This window comes from Alligator sinensis, unplaced genomic scaffold (assembly GCF_000455745.1).
Source record: "Alligator sinensis unplaced genomic scaffold, ASM45574v1 scaffold100_2, whole genome shotgun sequence".
NCBI lineage: Eukaryota > Metazoa > Chordata > Crocodylia > Alligatoridae > Alligator > Alligator sinensis.
In genome coordinates this window covers 283270-295441 of record NW_005842694.1, presented here as the reverse complement: position 1 = coordinate 295441, position 12172 = coordinate 283270, and the positions used below count along the sequence as shown (strand labels likewise).

At 40.1% G+C, this 12172-nt stretch overlaps 1 protein-coding gene across 5 annotated transcripts in view; it reads left to right on the top strand.

Moving 5' to 3' along the window:
- Positions 1-12172, top strand: part of KMT2E (lysine methyltransferase 2E) — a 92794-nt gene that overhangs the window by 6422 nt on the left and 74200 nt on the right. For 2 of the 5 annotated variants that reach the window (XR_003096329.1, XM_006034043.3), the window contains exon 1: positions 7312-10370. The gene's annotated coding sequence lies outside the window, so the exon portion shown is untranslated. Of the gene's footprint in view, positions 1-7311; positions 10371-12172 lie in introns of those variants that run through there. The other 3 variants (XM_006034041.3, XM_006034042.3, XM_006034044.3) reach the window with 3 other exon arrangements.

Here is a 12172-nt window from a genome sequence, read left to right as displayed (position 1 = left end):
CCATGGAGGCTTGTATGCTCTCCTGCCCCCTTTGATCCTCATCGGGATTACCTTCTTTTGGGTTTGGAGGATCATCTCCTTAAGGAGCGACCACTCCCCTTGAACACCCGGCTGTCCTCCCCTCTGAGACTTCAGCGCTTCTCCAACTATCCTCCTTAGCTCGTTGAAGTTCGCCCTCCTAAAATCTAGGGCCACAGCCTGACTGCTTGCCTTTCCAACCTTGCACTGAAAAATATCTGTCACAGCAAAAGTTCTACTATAAAAATGGTGTTTTCATTATTCTTGTGGCTTTTAGTGGCTTTTCTGGGGGGCTTGGGGAAAATGTAATTTAGGTTATCTTTGATCACTTTTTTCACTCCATAAATGAAATTATTGTGAAAACTAACTCAGATCAGGGTATGACTAATTTTAATGAGCTTTTTACGCATGTTGTATAATTAAAAATAACAACTACATTCATTTATGTTAAAATAGATGTAAATATCTCCATAAATTTAGCAAGATGATAATGAAAACCATGCAATATACTTTTCAGATGGAAAAAATCTTGCTTCTCAGCTGTTTCGAGTTAATATTTTCAAATAATTTTATGTAGTTATGAATTGGTTGTAATACTGATTTCCCCCTCCCCCCCCTTGACCAATTCAGGTAATAGTCTGTTGCATTTGATTGTGAATTTTCTTAACTTTCATTTTGTCCCTACTAGTCAGAGAGAAATTATGCCTAACTACTAAGTGTGTGGTTGTATGGGAGTCATGTTTAGAGCCATCTGTCTGTTAAACTAGACGACTGATATTCCATGCCTAGACAGCTGATCATACCTTAACAGCTGGTTTAAATGGACTCTTTCACTACTGTAAAAATATTTTATTGCAGTTGCTATTTAATTTGAAAATTAGGATTGTAATATTGCAGAAAAGTATTTTTGTGGGTAGTTTCACAGATTCACACAAGTTTCGGTTGTTCTAGAACAGTTGGAAGCCAACCTTTTCGGTTGATGTGCTACAAATGATCTTCTTATCCTGCCCAAATGCCACTCTACTTCCCTCGCTCTTGCCCTATCTGCTGTTCTGCTTGCTGTTCCCTGCCCTATCTCCTGTAGTGTTGCCTGTTCCCTACCCAGTCTGCTGTGTGCCACACCCAGAGGCTGACCATGCCACATGTGACACACTGTTCTAAAAAAATGGAGAGAGGTTACAGCTCTTCCCCTCAACTCTGGGTTTTGTTTTTTTGGCTTGCTCTTTGTTTGGAATGCAACTTTGAAATAAGAGCATGTTAACCTGAGAATAAAAAAACCCTCTTTATGTCTTTCCATTTTTTTATTGAAAAAGTTGCAATTATCTCCATGCTTACTGGGACAGAGTTTCATCTTTTGGAGCTGGGATTTCAATTTTCAGTTTCAGCTGTAAGCATCAGATGAAACTGTTCATCCAACACTTAATGGAAAATTAAAAAATAATCCCTGGACGAAAAGCTATCTACTTTCACTTCTGAGAAGCCATTCACTTCCTGTTCCCTATGTTAAAAGTTGCAGCTTATGCTTGCGTTGTTACTTACAAATTTTGTCACTGTTTGAGATTATGATAAAATCATTTCAGCTCAAAACGATGCTTCCACAGTTGATTAAAAACAACAACAAAAAACCTATAAGCAAACCAGCATGTGGCTATCAAGAAATAAATTAGAGTTATTTGGGACCATAGTTTAGCTGCTGAAAATAAAGAGGAAGCTTTAAACCGCCATGAAAGATGAAAAACTTTTGACGAGTTAAAAGCTTAGTCTTCCTAGTTTAATCATTAAGCTTTCCTCCAACTTCTGAAAACTGATGAGATAAAAGTGGGTGTTTCGATCCAGGATCCATTCAAGTAAAATGCTGCTTAAAAGAAAGAGAAAACTATATGTGTAGGGATCTGCATAAGTGGAAAAAACTGTAAAGTAAAATAGAAAAAGATTTAATTGAATGATCAGGTTTTAAGCTATTTTATTTGCATAATATATTAGTCATTAGTGAAACAAAAATTGCGTTGGTTTTTCACAAGATCTGAAACACTTATGCTGTGTTTCAACCAATTTTAATTGTAGCTAGCTAGTGAATATCGTAAAAACCTGTATTTTCTCCTGTCACATTAATATGAATACATTCTTAATCAGCAGCTATTCACTGTAGGAAAAAGGCATTTGAAAATTGATACTTTAAAATATAATTTTTCAGAGGTTTATTATAATTAAGACCCTTCTGTTGCAGCATTAGGTAGATGTTATGAAAAATAGCACAGTAATAGAGATGTAACTTACTGGGCCTGCTTATTGAACACTGCCTAAAGATGGCTGTTGAAGTGCCTGATTTCAAATGTTAATTGTGAATAATGAGAAACAATAAATACTAATGACTGTAGTTAATTTTACTTCTAGAGGAGTTTTTGAATGTATAGTATAACTTTTTAGGGAACAGTTTCGTAAATATCTTTAAACTGTTCTCCTGCAGTCAACAAATTCACTGAGATGTGAGAATTATATTTGGAATGAAATCAATCATATTTTTTCATTTATTAGATTGTTAAATTGATTAGCTTGATGTTGACTATTAGAAATTTTTATTGTAGAGGAATTCTGCATCTAATGGTAATAGAAAAATGGTGAGACACCAAGTTTATTGTGAAAGATTAGACAAGTTTAATATTAACCAATTGTTATTTTCTGTAAATTAATAAAGAACAAAACTTGGCACTATGCATTTGTATTATATTTATTTTTCCTGCCAGTAGATGGTCCTAGTAGAAATATAACACCTGTTTGTGGTTTTAAGCCCCGTACAGGTGTTATGTATCTACTGGGAGAATTGTTGCTCTCCTCTTAGAAACTACAAGATGTACACTTCTTCATTGAATTTATCATGGGGGGAAATATATCCCCCCAAGATAAATTTGCATGTCAACCTGGAAGATCTCCTTTGTTAAAGACTCTTACTCAAGAATGAGCACTCTTGTACTTCTTTTCTTGATGATTTCTGAATGTTTGATGGAGCTTCAAGATAGATGGACCTTCTTTGAGAGACAAAGTGTGTGGGATTTTTTCCTCCTTGAGACAGTTAATAATTCTTAACAATTTTAGGGTGCTTGAATAGTTACAGCTGGAGACATGCTGTTGGGATTATATTCCCTCTCCTTTTTTTTTCTTTTTTGTTGACTTCTGTAGAGAATGAGTGATGGCAATAAACTGAGGTTTTAAAATCAAAGAGCCAAAGCTCTTCAATTACCTTCACTCTTTCTCTGAACTCTTTTTCATTCTATTTGTCCCTTCCTTGATGCCTGCTGAGCTAATTCACTTATTCTCATTCATTCCATAGCTCATGTTTTTATTTCCTTTCTACTCCTCACTCTTTTCCTCCACTACTCTTTTCCCCCCCTCCTTAGCTCCTTTCAGTGTCATGCTTCCCCTTCTTGGGGGAGGATGAGGAGGAAGTAAGAAGAGAGGGAAAAATAAAGGGAAACCCTGAAGGCCTTCTAGTGGACAGGGAGAAATCTCTAGAGAAATAAATATTTAGTTCCTTTCACCCATTCCTATGTTAGTCCCATGTCTAATAGAGGGGCCCTTAGATATCTAAATCAGGGGTTCCCAACCTTTTTATGCTGCAGACAGGCAAACCATGGACTGAAAGTGACCGCAGACCAGCAGTGACCAGCATATTGCCGGCAGGCAGCCAGTCCTTTTTTATACTCTGTATACCAGGCCGTGGCTCGGGGCGGGGGGGTGTTGGCAACCCCTGATCTAAAAGAAGGATGGCCAATTTGTGGTACGCGTGCCACTCTTGGTGCAAGCAGCCTCTGTGTGGGCACATGGCAGACTGGGGTGCGGACATTTAACACAGTGGCAGATAGAGCGGGGGCAAAAAACAGAGCAACAGGTTGAATGAGAAGCATGGTGAACGAAGCGGAAAGCAAATCGGATCAAATCAGATCAGGCAGGGAGCACAGGGCAGGAAGCAGAAGGTAGAGCAGCTGACTTGGCATGGGAAGGGGTTTGGAGTGGTACGTGGGGAGGGTGCGGGGCTATCTTGTGGCATGCCTGCCAAAAAGGTTGCTTCCACTGGCCTAGATGATAATGAAGTGGGCCTTGGAGCCTAGTTGAAACTAGCTTCCCTCTATACCAGTTGCTGAGATTAATTAACAGCTGAATAACTGATGTAAGATTGCAGGGGGAAGAGGGTAGAAGACTCTTCAGGAGTAGGCTTCTGAGGATGGGATCAGTCATTTTGCTTTTGATCTGCTTATAAGTCATGTTAAGGGTCTTGCAACTTCTTAGTAACATTCTGTAGTCAATAGTGACACTATTTCTGTGTGTGTGTGTGTGTGTGTGTGTGTGTGTGTGTGTGTTAGGGATGTAAGTATCCTTTAAAAAATTATCTATTTAACCTCCTCTAATTATATTGGTTAAACAGTAGCTCATTCCTAGTTTAGTGACCTCTGGCAGAAACAGCCCTGGCCTCTTATGTCTTCACTGTGTGCCTGGTGCTGTGTTGCCTTCCCCTTCCCCTCCTGGGGTTCTGTGGTGCCTTACTGCTTCAGCAGCAAGACTCCCAGCCCCACAGTTGCTCTGCTCAGCCCCCACCTCCACTCCCCACAATGGTGGGGCCTGGGCAGGGTGACAGACTCCCTGTGCCTCCCACCACACCTGTGCTGCAGTGGCCTGGACCTGGACAGCTCCTCTGTGCTGCCTGACAGGGCCTTCCCCAGCTGGCCCCCCTGCCCGGGGAGGGGGGGGATTCCAGTCCCAGTGGAGCATCCTCCAGTGGGTGTGCTGCATTCTTTCCCCTCTCCCATCTGTGGGACATACAAAGTAGTGATTCCCTCAGAAAGAAAGGGAAAAAAAAAGGCCAAATTATAAATCCTACAGTGGGAAGGGAGGCACCAGCCCCCTGTGTAGTTTAACAACAAAGAAGTACGGTCTAAATGCCAACTGTCTGAAAATAATGTGCAAACACTTTGAAAAAAGTCAGTTTCTGTCTCAGCAGCTTGCATCTCCAATGCTGATGAATGGAAAAAGCATTGTACAAGGGAGGAAATAAAAATACCCATCTTTTCTAGTAACATTTAACTTTGGGTTTATCTCCATTCCCTATAAAAGTGCTTTTGTTCTTTGCTCACTCCCTAACTGTTATACAAATAAATTACTCCAGGTAATTATACCCCACTTACCTCCATCCTCTCTCTCTCTTTCTCTAGTTAACATGCAATTTTTACCTGTACGTCTTCAGTCTTGCAAGTTAACTTCCTCTGAGAACGCGTGCGAAGGAAGATGATATGCTTTGCTCAGATGTTCCATTAAGCAGTTTGCTTTTTGGTAGAGGTCAGGAAACAATGTGTGTTTCACAAAAAATTTAGGAGTGAATATTATTCTAAAATTGGAACACTTAAAATGTCTGCTTGGTTTACCAAGTATGAATAAGCCTATTAATGCTTCTCTTGAAGATCCATCATAACATTCAGTTAAAGAAATATATAAACCATTGTACTCTTTCAGCCACCTGTCAGTCTTTCCTTAAGTTGTAGATATTAGAGATATCTGGAGTCTAGAAGGGTATGGTTGCTGCAGTTTCCTCAAGTCACTTTTCAGCTAATAAAGTGTATACTCTCTGTTTTGAAAAGATGCAAGCTGGATGTGGAATGAGGATGGCAAATTGATGTGTAAGTCACCAGATGCTTCTTCAAATGGTGCTGATGCTAGGGCATAAATTAGGTGCATGCCTATTTGTGTAGAGGAACTTAAGAATCTTCTGTTTCCATCCCATACTTTTCCCCTCTCAAATATATAAGCAGAAATATGATTGCTTTTCTCCCTCTAGGCCCTTCCTTATGTTTCTTGGAGAGAGCTTTTTAGTGATCCAGTGTGTTATGAGTCCCTCTTGAAAACTGCGGAAGATCTTAGGATAAGATCTTTCAATTACTTTAAATATTCTAACACTTCAAAATACCTAAAATGTATGTGGTCCTGCCTAGTTGTTTATAGTATCTTATAGAAGATAGGTTTTTTCCAGTAGAAAGCTGCATCCTTCAGTACCTTCATCTGGTTCTGCCTTGTGTACGTTGTAGTCTAAACCGGTGGTGTCCAACTCATTTGGCCACATGGACCAGATGAGTGGTGTGGGGGCGGTCTGTCATCTGGCCTATGGGGCTGGAATCTGGTGGCAACATTAATTGCTGCAACTCCCAGAGCCATAGCAACTGCCACGCCTTTCACCACCAAATTTCTGGCCCTGCAGGCATCCTTGCAAGTCAGATGATGTGACTTCATGCTGTGGATCTGGCCCATAAGGCTCCCCATGGGTCCAGAAGTTTGGTGGCAAGGATAAGCAGTGGCAGCATTTTATAAAGGTGCATATGCCCCCTGCCTTCTGACTGACTTCAGATGCACATGGCTAACTGCCTCATGCAGCTCCATGGGCCACATCTGGCCTGCAGGCTATATCTTAGTCATCCCTGGCCTAAATTATCATCTCAGTGTTCTGGGGCTGTTCTTCCCTAATTTAGAGGCTGGAATATTTCTTGCTATCCACCTAGCTTGTTAGAGGTCAGTATCACTTCTTGAATTATGGATTGATCAGTTACTGTAGAAGGTATGAAGTTCTACAGTATGGGACATTATAGGAGCAAATCAGGGATTCTTTACTGAAGTATAGCTTTTTCAGATTTTCTTTGATGCAATCAAAAGATCTATTAGTGGTGATTGCATGTAACTGCTAACAGACTGTTGATTTCATTTGCTTTCCAAGAATGCAATTTCTTCCAATCCTTATTGTCCTGCAGTGCAGGTTTTCACTAACTGAGTCTCCAAAGTCCTGTGTGGCCAAAAGCTCGTTGTTCTATACGTAAATGAAGGAGTACCAAATTGGCATTTAAAAGCTTAGTTTGTTTCCTTGTCCTTCCTTCTATAAAGAAATGGCATGTTTGAAAAGGTGCATGTGTTAGACATTCAGGTCTTGCATGGTCTGAAAAAACATGGCTGTCTGGAAAACAACAACATTTTGAATACATTAAGTACATGAAACCTGATTAAAGATATGTGCACTTTATTTAAACTTTTCAGTTTTTACTCTTATTTAACTAAGGTAATGACATAAGTTCTCTCTTAAGGCTATTATACCCCAACCCCCTCAAGCATAAAAATAAGTAGTAAAAATAAGTCAGAAATTTTAAAGTCGAAATAAAACACAGATTTGTAACGAACAAAGTGAAAATGATTGGAACAAACAACTAAGGGAAGTTGTGGAATCTTAAAGTTTTTAGATGAAGTCTTTCTGGAGGATTCTGCTTCAGTTAGGTTCAGTAGGGGGCTTGCTATAAGAATTGCTGTTTGACCTTTTGTATCCTGTATTTTATAGGTGGTCCCTTCTGGTCTTGCCAACTTTTCATAGATTCAGAGTTTCTATTTAATATCTAAACGGCCCTTCAACAAAAACAGGGGTGAGAAGGGTGATACACTATTTCTGATGTCTTGCCTATGTAAGAAAAATGCATCTCTTTGGAGAGTCTTTACATTTGAGTGCCTTTTGCCATCTAGAACTAGAAATTACCACTTTGAAGGGACATCAGCTTGAAATTCACCATTAAGATCTTGAGGGACCTTTCTGTAAATCCCTCTCCCAGTTTTATGATAAATTTTCCATGCTTTTTCTCTTGTTATATAATAGCAATTTTTCTATGATTGTCAAAATCTTGCATCTGTACGCACAGACCAGAAGGAGAGCCCTGTTGTTCCTGTCCATAAAGTGCACCAGCAAGTCCTTTACACTGCCTTCATGCAGCTTTACCAGTGCAGAATCTTCTCTCCAGTTCCATCTCTGCTTCAGAAATACTGTGTATTATTTCATATAATAAAGGAAATCAGAATTTTGGAATAAACATTACATAGAGGCAATAGAAATCTAGTTTATACAAAACCATGGAAACCTGTTTGCTGCTTCTGTAAGAAGGGAAGAATTTCCCAGCCATCAGGCACCTGGAAGTGGTTGATGGGGTAGACTAAGGAACATTATGGAAATGGCACACAAAGACTAGCTAGCAAAATATATGGTACCCTCTAGTTTTCTATCTCAAACTTATAACCCATAGCTGTTCCATCTAGCATTTGTGTTGTGAGAAACTGGACTTCCCTCTCTCCTCTCTCCCCTTGTGGTCCTGGAAGAAATATGAGAGGAAGAAGAATCTGCTAGCTCTACTGAAAAAGCAGTCCTGAGGCTTCAGCCGGTTCTCCAACTTTCTCCCCCTCCCCACACACGCACACTCCTCTCCCTGTTTTATACATCCCATCAAAGTAAAAGGAGCGTTGGGATTGGGACTAAAAAATGTTAATGTGTTTTGTGTTTTTAAAACTAATTGACCTGCATGTGTGCTGCATTTGAATTCTTCCACTTCCATGTGGTGCCAGGCTAAGTGAAGGTGGGAGAAGAGTGTTCTAAATGCATTCTACTGTCACAAACTGGAATTAAAAGGACACACAACCACAGGATGCATGTGAACATCATTAGATCCCAGGAATAATATTGTGTATGCAGAATATCTTGGTGACAATGAGTTACTTACTTGCTAAAGCTTAAATGGACTTTAAAGCCTCAAAGATTTAATAATTTGCAATCTAAACATGTTTTGCTCCATTTCCGTTTGCATTTTGGAGGAAAGGAGGTTCCAAAAAGAAAAACCTAGCACTGTGATTAAACTTAAAGGAGGGTGATCTCAAAATAACAGGACTCAGATGCAAGGAAACCAATATCCTAGACTTGTTATGGAAGTTACATAAGAATGCCATAGTTAAGTCACTTACCTCATGCATTTATGCTAAATTAAAAAGAACCGGTGATGCAGGAATGCAAGACTTAAAGTTTATATGCTTGAATGATAAGGTTCAAAGAGATTATTTCTAATAAACTAAAATCCTTCAAAGGCTGAAAATCTAGGCCAGATAAAGTCAATAAAAGAAGTGCATGCAGTTTACCTTGCATAATTTAATCTGAAAATTTGAAGTAGGAGGTCAAAGAGGAGATTTGAAAGGCAATTAGAAAAAAAAAAACCCTTTTCTTTACCTAGTAATCTACAAGACCTATCAATTCTCTTACAGTCTTTTAATATTAAAGGGGGGCAATAAAGGAGGGTAGAGAAACTTCATAGAAGCTAAATGGCTTCCTTTTATTAGTTTTTCAGAAAAGAGGATATTTGAAGGGCCTGATTGTTTTACATAATAATGATGAGGTACTGACAGGCTAACAGCAATGAGGAAATGTTGGAACAAATTGGTAAATTAGACACGAGTACTGAAAAAACTTCCAAATTAAATAATTGTAATAATAATTAAATAATTGTGTAATTTTTGTAAGAGCTTTGTTTTGTTGGATATTATGTTATAGTCCTCCACATAACATTTTACTTGTCTAACAGAGAAACAGCATGGTTTTAGAAAATGTGGACCAGTTATTTTTCAGTACCGGGTAATTTAGTTGGACTGATAACCTAAAATGACTGAGCAGGCTATTACTACGTGAAATGTTGCAGTAAAATACTGCATAAAATAGTGGGATTATGTATGTTGTGTATTGTATTTGGGTTTCAACAGGATTCTTCCCTCTCCCCAACTTTGTTGGTTCTTTTTTTTAATACCAAATGTAATCCATGTATGGAACTCTTTATCTTAAAATGCTATGTTTGGGGAAAATTGGGTTAAAAACATTTAAACATGAAAACATTCACAATGTTGAGAGCTTTTACTGTGAGACTAGATAATAATCCAATTACTAAATAATGGGGATTGGGAAGAGCCTTTCCCTGTGGGTAGGCTATTCATTATTTATTCTCTACAGGGTTTGTTACATCTGCTGGACTACTAGCCTCATCCAGTATGGCGATTCCTGTAGTCCAAGCACCTGCTTTGGAGAGTTGTGTAAAGAACCATAAGATGGACACCTTGGGAATATTACAGTGCAACACATGGGACATTTCTGGGTCTGGACATGGCGTAAATGATTCCTCCCTTCTCTCCTTGAGATTCCACTGCCCGCTATCCAAAATGACAGTTTTCAACATGTTATGGTATTTTCAGGACGTAGCCTGCAGCCATAGCTGCAGCAGTGCACTTTTGTCTAGTGCAGATGGACCCTGTACTTGAGATTTTTTTCCTTTAGGTTGAGTGCTTGGTGTAAAAGAGAAATGTCAAAATATTGGCAATACGGTACCCTCTTTGAAGAATATCATTGCAAGCAACACAAATTTTGTTCTCTGAGCTAGCTGCTGGTGACTGAATACCACATTATTTTGCAGCAGCTGTTCCTGGTTGGAGTAACATTGGAGGGTTCTGCATCCTGGTCTTTTTGCTGAAGAAAGAAGGTTGGTATGTCCTGAAATCTTAAGATGGTAAACAGTAGCAGGCCAAGCCTTTGAGGGTCTTGTGCAAAGGTTCATTTCTGGGCCCCCATACTCTTTACTAGATAACCACATCAAAACATAATTGTAATGCAATTTTAGTAGCCCCTTGCAAGGAATTGGAGCTGGCACTGTCCTACCACCACCCCTGTGGTAATAATAAATGAGGAATCCTTGGATGATTGCTTTTTTTGTGAAAAGTCAAATGTTTAGAGATTGATATATTTGTACACTTTGTGTAACTGAGATCTTTCTCCTTCCCTTAAAAAGAAAATTTCTCTGTTGTAATGTTGTCTGGCAAAATGCATTGAGGTTCATCACTTCTCTTGCTTTATACAAAATGGTTGAAATTTGGCCAGGAACTAAATGAACCAGCATACCACTAGAACAGTGCTTCTCAAACTATCTGATGTGGCGGACCGGCAATTTTTTTTCCAGTGGGCCAGGGACCGGTGCACGGTTCAGCTGGTGACAGCAGCTGCGTATAACACCGCTACACAAATGTGGGATTGGCTGCTGCTTTCTCTTTCCTCACCTTGCACGATGTGACGTCACCTGGAGTGTTGATATGACATAGCGCCACAGTTTGTACATTCCAATGTTATGCTTCTGAAAATGTATTTCTTTCTTTCCTGGCAACTCGCTGCGTACCAGTGACCGGTGGCTCGCGGACCAGCACCGGTCCGCAGATCACCACTTTGAGAAGCACTGCACTAGAAGACCCAAATGTAAATTGCTTGCTATGGGAAAGGCAAGAAAATGGACACTTTTTTTCTCCTGACTTTGCTGCCTCCTGTTTACATTTAATACTGAATTTGTGCTGCTGTTGCCTTTGTCCCTCCACCCCTCTGCACTCTGTTGTTCTGAGTGCTTTCCTGGTCGACTTCCTGTGGCTGTGGCAGTGAATTCAGTCCAGACTGTAGGTACCCAGTAGTATGCGAGTAGGTTACTTTAAGCCACACATTTTATAATAAAAAATATATATTTATATACCTTCATAAAATTAATAGGCTCTCTTCCTTCTTTAGTAAACACTCTTTGAATGGTAGCTTATTAGTTTTGTGATTCTGTGGCTTACCAGTTTTCCTCCCTATATAATATTACCCAGGCTGACACACCAATGTTCACATTTTGGCTGAAAGATTGAATAACTTGAGCTTTTTTGCAAGTCATATTTAGGGTCAAGAATGAAGTTTACTCTGTAGTCAGATTGGTATGGCCTGTGGGGTTTTTGTTTTCCTCTAGTGCGGGGCATGGCCACCTACCCAGGATCTCTTTAGCATATATTAACATCATTTCATAGAAGGAGGACGTTGGCTGCTGTGGCTCTCCTACACTACCTGTGGGAGGTTACGGTGCTAGGCCTGTGTTGTGTCAGAGTTGAGGGTAGTCTTGTGTAGAGCTTAGATTATGGTCATATGGCATGGTTTGGATAGGAATGAATCCTGCCTGAGGCAGAGGGTTGGACTAGGTCAGTGTTTCTCAACATGTGGGTGGTGACCTAAAAGTGGATCACAAGAATACATGAAAGGATTGCGAATAAACTTGAAAAATGCATTCTCCTTTAAAGGAGAAAAATGTGGGAAACTAGGAAGGTACGGGGGACATGTGCCCCTGGATCTTTGCAGGGCAGGGTGGGCTGCTGCTGGGGGGGCTGGGGCTGCGCCAGGTTCTTCCTGGCTGGGGCTAGGCTGGGTTGTGCTCAGGGCGGGCAGCAGCACTGGGAGTGGGGGTTGGGGGCCTACGGCGGATTTTGAGGTGGCTGC